Below are 14631 nucleotides of genomic sequence, written 5' to 3'. Positions count from 1 at the left end.
GTAAAAACCACCTTTTTATATATAACATTGTAGGGATGTCTGTCTGGCATCTATATGGGGTTTTGGGGAATATGTGCCCAATACATGCCTAAGATACGCTTAGTGCATTAGAGATGTCTATTCGATGCCTATGTAGCACCTAAGTAACGCTGATTGGCACTTGCGCCACAAGGATGCCTAAAGTTAAGCGCAGTTTATAGAATCGGGGCCAAAGTGCCTATCTGTTTGCTTTCCCATCCTTGAAGGGCTGTATCTACAAGAGATTCCTTGATAGATCACTATCATTCCAAGCAGGCAAATGAAATAAATGTCTAACCACCTTCATTTCAAATGCACCCTCCTACCAAACCTTCAGGAAATCAATTCAAGCCTATCTCTTTGACAAATTTCTCTGACTCCTTTCCTGCCTTGTTGTATAAACCTTGACTACTCTTGGCTTGCTAATGTAATTTGAAAGTCTTTTTCTGTAACATCGCTGTCTTTATACAGTCTCTCCCTCTGTAAACTGCTCTGAACTGCTTGTGATATTGCGGTATACAAAAATAAAGTTATTATTATTATTATTAAACCGGTTCTATATTTACTACCAAAGATCCATAAGAGTCTGCAAAATCCCCCTGGGCATCCCATCATCTCTTCAAAGGGCTCTTTGTTAGAACCCTTATCAATTTACGTGGACACTTTTCTGCAACCGTTTGTGCCCACTGCCCCCTCGTACATACTGAACCTCAACTGATTTCATGCTGAAATTGAATGCAGTTAACATTGGCAATGCAACGCAACTATATTTGGTTACAGCAGACATCGAAGCGTTGTAAACTAATATACTGCAAACAGAGGCTCTTCAAATTGCCATGGAAGTACTCAATCTGAGAACTACTCCACTGGATCCAGCCACTCCTTTTTTGGTTACCCTATTGCAATTTGTCCTCAAAAAGAATTTTTTTCTTTTTCAATATAAATACTTTTTGCAAATAAAAGGAACAGCAATGGGTGCCATTGTAGCACAGGACGTCGCTAACCTTTATATTAGTGCATTTGAAGAACAATTTCTGCCTTTGAATCCATGGTACACTCATATTCTATTTTGGAAACATTTCATTGATGACGTCTTTATATTATGGCAGGGCAATAGGGACCAATTGGAATCTTCTTTCAGATGGTTGAATCAGTGCGATCCTAATTTGAAGTACACATACATATTTCACGATCGACATATCCATTGTTTTGGATTTGAAAATTACATATAATGAGGGATCTTTCTCATATTCAATCTTTAGAAAGCCCACTGACTGGAACACACTGTTGCACTATACAAGTCATTGCGACAAAACATCCCAGCAGGTCAGTTCCTTAGATTGCGCCGCATCCACTCTACAGTAGAGGATTTTGAAATCCAGGCAGAATTATTAAAAACTAGATTTCTGACAAGAGGTTATCCACCCTCCGTTGTAAAATGTGCATATAAACGGGCCAGATGGACAGAGAGAACATACCTCCTACGATCCCAAGTGAAAGAACCTTCTACACGCGTTACCTGCGTGTTACCTTTTGTCTCTGGGATTTATAATATTAGGCGCAGTATCTTAAAATTTTGGCACACAGCCCAGCTACGTGACAACTTTTTGGAGACATCTCAGTTTGCATATACTAGAGGGAGAAACCTAAAGAAATTTTTTTCACCTTCTTTTCTACCAAGACAGGACACTGCTACAATACCTGATAATACGTTAGGACATTTTCCCTGCAGTCAATGCAGCTTGTGCAATTGCTCTTTTGCAGGTCAAAGATTAAAATTAAACGCACGCACCTTAGTACTTAAACATTACTCCACCTTTCCAACAACTCAAGTAGTGTATGCTTTCTGGTGCTTGTGTAGTTTGGTATATGTTGGAGAAACAACACGAGCACTGAAATCTAGACTGAGCATCGTTCATGTCTAAGACAGTGTAACACTGCTGCACCTATGGTTGCGCATTGTCTAGAACTGAGACATGATTTCGATGTCTTGAAATTTGTGGTACTAGAGTTAGTACATACCTCAGTAAGAGGTGGTGATATTAATTCAGTCCTGCTAAGGAAGGAGAGACAGTGGATCTTTTATTTAAAATCAGTCTGATGCCTGCCGGACTCAATAGGGAGTGGGACGCTTGATAGACAGCTAGTGCTATCTTTTTTAGATGATTTTGCAATTTCGTCCCTGTTGTGCAATCCAGACAGGTAAGATGGACTAGTGCTTTCGCATTTGCAGCATGAATTTGTGAGATCATTACGTCGGGGGTTAGCATGAATGAACTTATGAACTTATGTCAGAACGTTGGGCACGTGGCTCTTGTGTTCCCACGTGATGATTCCCCTGACACGCTCTGGCGTCAAAAATGGAGAAGCTTCCGGCAAGCATTTTTCAATCGTGGAATAACACAGCTTACCGAGTGTGAGAAAGCATTTGGGCATTGTAAATAGTGACGCTGAGCCTCTTAGGAATGTTTTGTTTGTTTGAATATGGTGGTTTTCAGCTGGAATTTTCATGATAAATTTTAAATATTTCAGCACTTGTGTGCTGGTGGTTTAGTTACACATAAATTGCATGGTAGAAGTTAAAGATAGAAGTTGGTTGCTTGAACGTTTGCTCATGATATACATGCATGTTGTTTCTGTTTTTAGCAATACAGCAACAACTACTTCCCCTGATGAAGGTCGGATGACTGAAACGCTCAAGTCAATATGGAGTGTCGGGTATTTTGAAACCAGAGTTGGATTAGCGAATCGCTATTTAAGCTAAAAACATAAGAATTGTCACTGCTGGGTCAGACCAGTGATCCATCGTGCCCAGCAGTCCGCTCTCGTGGCGGCCCACAGGTCAAAGACCAGTGCCCTAACTGAGACCAGCCCTATCTTCGTACGTTCCGGTTCAGCAGGAACTTGTCTAACTTTGTCTTGAATCCCTGGAGGGTGTTTCCCCTATAACAGCCTCCGGAAGAGCATTCCAGTTTTCCACCACTCTCTGGGAAGAGAAGAACTTCCTTACGTTTGAACGGATCTATCCCCTTTTAACTTTAGAGAGAGTGCCCTCTCGTTCTCCCTACCTTGGAGAGGGTGAACAACCTGTCTTTATCTACTAAGTCTATTCCCTTCATTATCTTGAATGTTTCGATCATGTCCCCTCTCAGTCTCCTCTTTTCAAGGGAGAAGAGGCCTAGTTTCTCTAACCTCTCGCAGTACAGCAACTTCTTCAGCCCCTTAACCATTTTAGTCGCTCTTCTCTGGACCCTTTCGAGTAGTACTGTGTCCTTTTTCATGTATGGTGACCAGTGCTGGATGCAGTATTCTAGGTGGGGGCATACCATGACCTGGTACAGCAGCATGATAGCCTTCTCCGATCTGTTTGTGATCCCCTTCTTAATCATTCCTAGCATTCTGTTCGCCCTTTTCACCGCCGCCGCACATTGCGCGGACGGCTTCATCGACTTGTCGACCAGTACTCCCAAGTCTCCTTCCTGGGGGGTCTCTCCAAGTACCGCACCAGACATCCTGTATTCGTATATAAGATTTTTGTTACTGACATGCATCACCTTACACTAAGTATTGCTGATTGGTAGAAATGATAGAAGTTTCATGAATGGAAAGGTTCTATTTTATAAATTCATAAATTTTGATAACAGCAAGGCCAGTCAAATTAAGTTTTACATAAGTGATACATCTAATATAATAAAATGCTAGGCCGCGCATGCGCACTAAAAAATCGTATTCCCTGATCCCGTCGCGGAAACACGAGTGCGCATGCGCGGTTTTCACGCATCGAGCTTACCACCGCTGCAGCCAGCTGAGGTCTATGACGCAGCTCAGCCTCTTCAGACAACGCCACTCCTCCTCTTCGGGCAGCAGGCTCCTCTCAGCGCAGCCGCTCGGAGGCCGCCGGGACAGAGCTGCGGCGCCGATCGCCTCCACCAGTCGGGCAGCCAGCCGCCGATCTCCAGCGAGCGGGGTATCGGAGGAGAGGGATCGCGGCCACTCAGCGCCCCCACCGAGGAGCCCAGCAACTTTCCGCCCACCCGGTGGCAATTCCATTAGCGTGTGCAACACTCTTCACACGCTCCATACGCTCATTCGGGCCCTTCTCCTGCCCTGATTTGCTCAGCCGCGTCTCTGATGATGTCATCAGAGACGCAGCAGAGCAAATCAGGGCAGGAGAAGGACCCGAAGCAGAGTGTGGAGACTGCTGCACACACGCTGCTGGAATCACCACGTTTGTAGTTGGGCCTGCGGGAAGGGAAAGTGGGGTAGAGGAAACGCTAATGCTGCTGCACAGGGAACTGCTGTGGAGGGAGGGAAATGGAGGGGGAGGCAATGCTGCTTTGGACAGACAGACAGACAGAGGGAGGAAGGGAGACAGAAAGAAAAGAGACACAGGGGCAGGGAGATACATAGAAAGACAGACAAACAAAGGGGGCCAGGGACAGAGACAGAAATAAAGACAGCGGGAGTCGCGTCAGGGGGTGTGCGGGATGTGGCAGAGGGAACTTTTCCTATGGGTGCAACTGGGCGGCTGTCGGGAACCTATGATCAGGGGCAGAGCAAGGTAAGTGTATCATAGGGATAAGAAGGAGGATGGGGGAGAAGAAGGAGGAGGGGGGAGAAAAAGGAAGGGATGCCTACTGCTGGATAGGGGGAGAAGGAAAGAGGTGCTGCTGGACAGGGGGGAGGTAAAACAAAGGGAGAAGGGCTGCTGCTGCATAAGGAGAGCTGTGAAGGGGTAGTGATGGACACAGGGGAGGTAAAAGGAAGGGAGAATGGACAGGGGGAGCAGGCAAGGGGTGGTGGTGGACAGCCAAGGAAAAAGAAAGGCAGAAAGAAAAAAAACAGCTAAGGAGAGAGAGAGAAAGAAATAAAGACAGACACACACTCATATATTCTAGCACCCGTTAATGTAACGGGCTATAAGACTAGTATTATATATTTTAAATAAGGGATATACGCCAATAGTCACATACAAACGTACATAAAAATACATACAAAAATTTTCACAAGATAAGGGATGGATGGAGGCTTTGGTATAAATAATTATTATTTTTGAAGAAAAGAGACAGAATGCGGACTTGTGATAACATACATTATGGGAGGTTCAATAACGTATGATATACCTGCCTTCTATTTAATCACTTGAGGGTTGTCCTAATAGGATTTGTTATGCAATAGAAATCCAAAAAAAGTTGAATTTTCATTTGATTAAATAGAGTGAGCTAGATATCACATTTATTTAAATGTACATTTATATTTCTAATAAACCCTACTTTGTCTGGAATATTATATTTGTGGGTTGGATTTTGGTTTTTAAAAAAATGATCCGTTCCCTCTACACTATTTTGGTTTTTGCCAGGTACTTATGATTTTGATTGGCCTCTGCATAGAGGCAATCCTCTGATTGCTCTCTTCTATACTAATTTCTATCCACTCCCCCTCTTCCTTTAATTTTTACCTTATTTATTTACTTTCCTTTAAATATAGTAGTTCTCCCTATTCTCACCATATGTTATGTCAGTATTGCTTTTATTAAGTTATGTCTGTATTTTTTTTAATTAGCCTCTTGATTGTTTCCCCATTCAATTTTATTGTACAATGCTTAGACTTTATGATTGGCGTTTAATCAAAATTTTAATAAACTTTGAAACTTGGACACTGGGCTAGATGGACCATTGGTCTGACCTAGTAAGGCTATTCTTATGTTCTTATATAGAAGATTGTATGATGGAAGTTTATCGGCAGCTACATGGTATTACAACTTATTATGTGAACTTCCTGAAGATCCTTCATATGGAATTTCAGCTAAGAAAGTAAAAAGCAATAACAGATGGATTGAAAGCCTTTTTTAACCAAATCCAAACACTGATTTTTGAACTACAGGTGCTTTAAGATACCTGGTTTTTGTACATTACTTAAAACTCACAGTTATTTAAATCTCCAGGGTGACCCATTGTGTTGGCTCATGGATCCTTATTAGAAAGATTTGTAAACATGTGGACACATTTTTACAACCTTGGGCTCCTCAGATTAAAGCTTATGTTAAAGATAGCACACGTGTTTTAAAATTGTTATCCACTCTTAAAGTTCCAGAGTCTCCGTTTTTTCTGGTGACTTTAGATGTGACTTCATTATATATGCAAACAATTGTATCACACTTTATCTTGACTATATCGCTCAGCAAAGTTGAAGACATATGAAATCACTTTATACTTAATTGTATAGACCTTCTGACTGCAGCCAGCACTAAATGCTACCGGTTGCTAACCTCTTCGTCAGTCCAGCTTTTATTGTGTATCCATACTATTTTGTGTTCTTTTTTATTAATTTTACTTTTGAATTTAATATATCCTTATCATTATTTTTCAATATAAAAATGGAAGAATGTCATTCACCTCTCCCAACATGCATGTTTCAGATGAAACTTTTCTTCAGGGTCGAGAGAAAACATTTGAGGGAGCCTATACCGAACTTGCAACTTCCATTTTTATATTGAAAAATAAGGATAAGGATAAAAAGTAAACTAAATTAAATTTAAAAGTAAAATTAATTAAAAAAAAAAAATAGTATGGATACACACTAAAAGCTGGACTGACAAAGAGGTTAGCAACCAGTAGCATTTAGTGCCGGCTGCGGTCAGAAGGTCCATACAGCAATGTTACTTACCGTAACAGTTGTTATCCAGGGACAGCAGGCAGCTATTCTCACTAGTGGGTGACGTCATCCAACGGAGCCCCGATGCGGACATCTCACAAGCATACTTGCTTGTAGAAACTTTTAGAAGTTTCGAGTTGCCCACACAACATGAGCCAACAGGAATGAGCACAAGAACCCAAACCCGTGGGCACAGAAGGCACAAAAAAGGAACTTCGCGCAGAGAGTTCAAAGGCAAACTTCTCAGCTCCGCGGAAGAGAAAGAACTGAGGAGACGTGCCCGGTGCATCGGGCGGGAAGGCACTCGCGCATGCACGGTGTGGGCAACTCGAAACTTCTAAAAGTTTCTACAAGCAAGTATGCTTGTGAGATGTCCGCATCGGGGCTCCGTTGGATGACGTCATCCACTAGTGAGAATACCTGCCTGCTTGTCCTGGGATAAAATTAAATATAAAGTGATTTCATCTGTCTTCAACTTTGCTGGTTCATTATATATGAACATACTTCAAAAGAAAACCTTAAAAGTGGCTGGAGAAGTGTTGAACAGGCTCCTCAACCAAGATTGGTTCTGGTTAAGTTTGTATTGTTATTGATGGAAACTATTTTAACATCTAATTATTTCATTTTTGATAAAAAATATTATTTACAGAAAACAGTAGTTGTTATGGGGGCTTCTTTGTTACCCTCTATTGCCACTTTATTCATGGCTCATTTTGAAGAGAGTCATGTATATGTTGTCCCTGTTTTTGTTTTTAAAGTTCTCTGTTGGTGGAGGTCCTGCTAAGGACAGTCAGATCATGGTCAGCACAGCTACTCCTCACAGCCAACTGGTCATCAAGACTGCTACAGAATGACTCCTTTCTAGGTTTGGAAGCTGCAGCGGCTCAACACAAGTTATATCAGAGCTCATCAGAGCAATATTGGCGTTGGAGGACTCCCCAAAACCTGCTTGGGAACTCTTCTCCAAATCTCTGAAATCTACGGCAAACCTCTAAGAAGATAAGCCACTGCAGTAAGCTTTTAGGGTGAGAGGGTGTATGGTCCTTGATGAACATACATAATTCAGATAATCAGCACATCACAAAGCTTATTCATTAAATACAAATGAAAGATTAGGTTCTTACCTGGATAATCTTCTGTTAATCTACTACGGATTCCGTACGTGTGATGATCAATCCTTTCCCATGAATTGGGCTTGCAGAAGAGAGAATAATTACAGCACTGAGCACCTCCCATATGGAGGCAGAGCCCAGTGCACCTTCTAGTTATGTACCAAAACAAATCAAGCTCCACTGCAACAGAAAACAAATGGAGGGGAACAGGGAAACTCCCTTCATACAAGAAATGATTCTATTCTGCTTTGTAACTTACAAAACAAGAATTAGAACAAGGCATCATAACAATCGGAAAACAACCATAGAAAAAAAAAAACCACCTGCTGCATGTGCAACCAGCACTAGCACAAGGGAGTCAGAGGCTGAGGAATACACTTATTCACACAGGATCTCTTTGCACTCAGCCTGCTGGTTGACAGGAGAAACTCCAGGCCTGGAACACAGAAATATCTGAGGCAGAAAGCAGGCACTGGAGAACTGTGAGTTTTCTTTTGCTGTTTTGGCTGGAATGCGGGGTTTTTTTTCATTTGTGAGTTTTTGCATGAACTGCCAGAACTGTGGAGTTTTGTTTTTCTGTTCTGTTTCCCAGCTCTTTTTATAGAACGCTAAGAGTGCTTATAGTGGGGAGAAGTTTGCCAACAACTGGGAGGGATTTTGTAAGCTGTTTTTCTGCTGTTATTAAGGCAAACTGAAGGCACTTCTAAGCCCAGCAGTTCTGAATAATTGCTGGAGACTTTCTCATTTGAAGCTGTTTGAGTGTGGGACTATTGAAACAGTAACACTGGATTTATCTGAGACCTGCAGTGTACAGGCTTAGGGAAAGAACTTTAGGGAAGCAAAGCTGTTTGAATGGTAAAAAAACACAGTTGGAATTAAATGGATTGTGGGAAGAAATCCTGAGAGCCTACAGGATTTTTCATTGAAGTTTATTCTTTTGAAATGGCTTTTTGTTCGCTTTTGCTTGGCCATTTTGACTGACTTGAAACATTCTGACATTAAATTTTCTTTTGGAAACTGAACCTGGAACTGTGTGCAGTGGTTTTGGTTTTATTTTACTGATATTATTGCAGTCCCTGCAGGGTGACCCTTACTTGGTCACATGCTGGTGCAATTTTGGACTGTAGCCACTGAAGGCACTGAAGAGCCCCATTGGAAGGCTCTGGTGTCAGCTACAGTGGAACCAAGAAAACACTGTGGAATGACGATGATCCTGAAATGGACTTTAATGAAAGAATCAAAGTTCCAAATATACAATAGAATAATCCACATAAAAAGTAAAAATCTACATACAAATCAAAAGGACCTAGTCCGCTAGTGGCGCAGGACCCAACACGGTCTGCGTTTCGACAAGATTGTCTTCTTCAGGGGTTCCTAAGAGTCCTATTATGATGAATACGTGGAAAAACTGGTATGTGGAGAGACGAATGCTGCCTTGATTTCCAGCAGCGTTCGTCTCTCCACATACCAGTTTTTCCACGTATTCATCATAATAGGACTCATAGGGACCCCTGAAGCAGACATCTTGTCAAAATGCGGACCGTGTTGGGTCCTGCGCCACTAGTGGACTAGGTCCTTTTGATTTGTAAGTAGCTGCTCAACAAAACTCTGCAGGAGGCACTGCCCGAGACGCCTGCCCAGGAAAAGGCAATGCTGCTGGTCAAGAGCACCTTGAGAGATACTGGTGGTTGCTTAGTAAAGAGATGGACATGCGAATCCATCTAGCAATAGAGGCTTTAGACGATGGCTTGCCAAGCCAGGAGTGGCTGGTAAGCTTCAAGTTTAAGTTTCAAGTTTATTAGGTGACTTGATTAATCGCTTAATCAGGATTTCTAAGCGATGTACACTTTAAAATTCACATTTATTTAGGGGACAATACAATACGAACAAATACTTAAATAGGGCTAATTAACATTACTAAACAATGGGTAAGGAGGGAAGAAATACAATTCTTAAAGTAAAGAGAAGACATTAAGGGAAAATACAAAGGGGTAACAATTAACAAAAGTAAGACAATAAAATAGTAAAATTAAGTTGCGAAGGCATCTTTAAAAAGGAAGGTTTTTAACTCATTTTTAAATTTCCCAAACTCCTTCTCCTCCCGTAAAAAAATAGGGAGGGCATGAACAGATGGTCAGAAAGGCTAGTCATTTGTCCTGCAGAGGACAAATGGGGACCCCGTTTGGTAAAAAGGTTTTAATATATAGTTTGCTTGTCACAATAAAATTCGCCTACATCGTTGTACATATCTGCAGTTTTGGTTTGTTTGTTCACAGCACAGTAGGTAACACCTTCATCAGTTATCCTGAGATAAGGCTCTCTACAGGAGAGCGCCTGTAGTTTCAAGATTCGCCATGTTTAAACAATTGCCACCAGAAACGGTGATCCGTCAAAAGTGCGCCGGACATTGTCGCGCCAACATTTGCATGCTGCCGCTTCTGCCAGTTTCAGGCCTTCAGGTTTGCGCTGTGAGGGTGGGGGTGGGACCACACTTACAAGTCCTGGCGCTCCTGTTGGGGGTGTGAGGGGGAACACCCCCCTGGGACAGTGTTCCCTCTAAGGTGAGCGCATGAGCGATCGCTCACTATTTTCAGTGGCGTCGCTCATACGCTTTCCCCTGTCGCTCACTCGAGGGAGGTGAGAGGAAGCGGCGGCAGCGGCCTGTATTTTCCAAAGTTGAAAGATGCAGCGGCGGCTCCTCTCAAGATCCCCGACTGCATCGGACTTCGTGAGAGGAGCCGCTGCCACGTCTTCAGTGACTACCAAGGGGGGGGGGGGGCGGTCCACTCCGGCTGTGCACATCCCCTAAGGCTGTAGTCGGAAAGAAAGTTCGGGCCAGCCAATCGCTACCTTGCTGGGCGGAACTTCCTCTCCGATGGCAGAATTGACGTCGGGGGAAGCAGAGAGAGCTTGGGGCAGCCGCAGCGGTGGCTTTGGGGCCTATTTCCCCCCAATGGTTGCGGCGGTGGTTTTGGAGCCTGTTTCCCCCGATGGTTGCGGCGGTGGGTTTGGGGCCTGTTTCCCCCGATGGTGGCAGCAGTGGCTTTGTGGAGGGTAGGGAGCAAGAAAGGGGGCAGGCAGGGAGACAGAAGGGAAACAGAAAAAAAGAAAGGGGGCATCAAGAGAAAAAAAAAGAAAGAAAGGGCAAGGAGAAAGGAAGAAAAAATTGGGGGAGGAAATGAGGTCTGGAGGAGAGGAAGCATACAGGCTGAAAGAAGGGAAGAAAGATTTGATGCACAGTCAGAAGATGAAAGTGCAACCAGAGACTCATGAAATCACCAGACAAGGTAGGAAAAATGATTTTATTTTAAATTTAGTGATCAAAATGTGGCTGAATTTATATATGCTGTCTATATTTTGCACTATGGTCCCCTTTTACTAAACCGCAATAGTGTTTTTTAGCGCAGGGAGCCTATGAGCGTCGAGAGCAGCGCTGGGCATTTAGCACAGTTCCCTGCGTTAAAAACTGCTATTGTGGTTTAATAAAAAGGAAGGGAGGTATATTTGTCTATTTTTGTATGGTTGTTACTGAGGTGACAATGCATAGAGTCATCTGCTTTGACCTCTTTGAAAAAAACCCAGAATAGGAATGATAATTTAACATTTTCTCAGCGTATAGTGTGCTTTGTGTTTTTTAATTTTATTGTTGGTAGATCATTTTGACTTGGTCATTTTAAAGTAGCTCGCAAGCCCAAAAAGTTTGGGCACCCCTGAGCTAGAGCGTTGAAGCTGTGTATTTCTATTTTATCCCCCCTTTTACAAAACTGTGGAGCGTTTTTTAGCGCCAGCCATGGTGGTAGCAGCTCTGATGCTCAGAATTCTATGAGCGTCAGCGCTGTTACCTCCGTAGCTAAAATTCACACTACAGTTTTGTAAAAGGGGGAGGGGTTAGTTTGTGATGACATATTCCATACTAGGCGAAGGTGTTTTCTGTGTTCTGTGTGTTCGAAAGACATGGTTTTCTGTTAGGATTGATGGTGTAGGATTGATCTGTGCTGGTCTGGCTTGTTTAGTTTTACAATGGGTGTATTGATGTACTGCTCACTGCAATATGTAAGATGCAGCCTTTTCCTAGGTACTCATGTGTGACGTGGCTTGTTATTAAAAATCATGTTTTTCGTACAGATGGGAGGGGTGCCAAAAAATGATGGGCCCCGGGTGTTACATATGTTAGGTATGTAAATCAACACTTTCAATTGGTGACTACTATATTTGTAGGACAAAATAGTAATAAAGTTTTGCAGAGAAATATATGTGAGACTAGTATCGACTCTAAATATACTCAAAAAGAAGGAAAAAAGCCTCAGAAAGAAGTCCTCCCACCGCCACAAAGGTGGATATCAAGGTGGTTAGACGGTAACCTCACAGGCAAAACCTTCATTAATGTGAGTAATTTGAGCAAAAAACTTGTACTTCACATGTATAAATTAATAGATAGAGGAAAAACCACTTATCTTAAACTGATCGGCACACCGACGGAGGCCAGCGTTTCACCGACAAGTTGCATCAGGGTGTGACCCGACCGATCAGTCTGCAAAACAAAGAAAAACAGAGGAAACTTCAGCAATTTCTCAATGAGTTTTGACTTTTGTTGAATATTAACACGTACCTTAAGAGAGCGGAAACTACCGCTTCAAAAGAGTCCAAAAAAGATGGCTGCCATGGGGCGGCTTTAGAATTCTTGAATTTAAATACCCCCGGTGTGACATCACTACCGGAAGTAAATCTAAAAAGACGTAACAGCTGAGAGAACGTAACAGCCAAGAAAAAATCAGACAAGGTGAACCAGTGCCACAAACCAGAAAACACAAAAACGTGCCCTTTCCACTATGTGTTACTGTTTTTCATTTTTATCAATTTTGAGAATTTTTATTTTTGTTTTTACTTTTGTTTTTGTTTTTGTCATTATTTTTTCTTTCTTATCTCTTCATTCTTAAATCATTAGTCCATGATAATTATCTTAAGATGTTATTTATGTGATAAAGGAGGACCATTTCCAAAAAGGATGTAAAAAATATGAAAAAGTTTTTTGAAAATTCTAATGGATTTAATAAGTTTAATAAAAAGCATTCCAATCGAGTCTTTGATTTAGGCCGACAGGTTCTTCACTGTTTAATAGATGGATCCAAAATTGTTCAGCACGTAATAACTGAGTCTGACGATTCAAAGTTCCTTCCTTAATATGATCAATGGCATAGCATCGTAAATCTTCAAACCGATGGTTGTGTTCAAGACAATGTACAACAAGAGGAGCTTGCAGTTTGTTGTTAGTGAGACAACTCTTGTGTTCAGTGATACGTCTTCTTAAAGTGCGTGTGGTTTGCCCTACGTAAATCTTTAAACAGGGGCAAAAAATCACATATACCACAAACATTGTGGAGCATGTGGTTAAGTGTTTGAGTTTATACATCTTCTTCGTGCCGGGATGTATAAAATTGTCTAAAAATTCAATGGTAATAGCACACGTCATGCACTTGCCGCATTTGGAGTGACCAGTAGATTCAATACTGGGACTGCCCGGCTGAAATAAAGTTGAGGTTATGTCTGCTGGACTCAAAAGTTCTTTTAAATTTTTTTGTCTGGTAAATGCAATTCTGAGATGAGTCTCAGTATGCATCAGATGTGCTGTCATCAGCTCCCAATGTTTCCTCAAAATCTTGGTGACAACATTCATGCTCGGAGAATATTGTAAAATGCATGTAGCTACGCCAGTGTCAAGTGTTTTATCCCTAGGAAGGAACAATAAATCCCTATTTAAGAACTTGGCTCGTTTATATGCTTTTTTAAGAATGGGACCTGGATAACCCCTGTTTTTAAGCTTAGAATATAGATGTTTGCTTTGCAATTTAAAGTCAGATAGCTCAGAACATAAACGGCGATATCTGAAAAACTGGGATGTTTTATGTTCTGCCAAAGATTCATAAAGACCCTAAAAATCCTCCCGGACGTCCTATTGTATCCAGTCGTGGCTCCCTCCTGGAACCTCTCTCCACCTTTGCTGACATTTTTCTGCGGCCTCTCGTATCTAAAGGATTTTCATATCTACGAGATTCCTCTCATTTTTTATCTAAGTTGTCTGAAGTCAAGAACATCAAAGACATTACATTTCTCGTAACTTTTGATGTCAAGTCTTTGTATACAATTATTCCCCAGGCTGAAGCTGTTGTCATCATTAGGGATTTTTTGAACAGCACTACAACCAAAACCCGGATACCGCAGAAAAATGTCAACAAAGGTGGAGAGAGGTTCCAGGAGGGAGCCACGACTGGATACAATAGGACGTCCGGGAGGATTTTTAGGGTCTTTATGAATCTTTGGCAGAACATAAAACATCCCAGTTTTTCAGATATCGCCGTTTATGTTCTGAGCTATCTGACTTTAAATTGCAAAGCAAACATCTATATTCTAAGCTTAAAAACAGGGGTTATCCAGGTCCCATTCTTAAAAAAGCATATAAACGAGCCAAGTTCTTAAATAGGGATTTATTGTTCCTTCCTAGGGATAAAACACTTGACACTGGCGTAGCTACATGCATTTTACAATATTCTCCGAGCATGAATGTTGTCACCAAGATTTTGAGGAAACATTGGGAGCTGATGACAGCACATCCGATGCATACTGAGACTCATCTCAGAATTGCATTTACCAGACAAAAAAATTTAAAAGAACTTTTGAGTCCAGCAGACATAACCTCAACTTTATTTCAGCCGGGCAGTCCCAGTATTGAATCTACTGGTCACTCCAAATGCGGCAAGTGCATGACGTGTGCTATTACCATTGAATTTTTAGACAATTTTATACATCCCGGCACGAAGAAGATGTATAAACTCAAACACTTAACCACATG

Source organism: Geotrypetes seraphini, chromosome 10 (genome assembly GCF_902459505.1).
Source record: "Geotrypetes seraphini chromosome 10, aGeoSer1.1, whole genome shotgun sequence".
Lineage (NCBI taxonomy): Eukaryota > Metazoa > Chordata > Amphibia > Gymnophiona > Dermophiidae > Geotrypetes > Geotrypetes seraphini.
The sequence above is the reverse complement of the archived record's forward strand: the minus strand, read 5'-3'. Positions refer to the sequence as shown.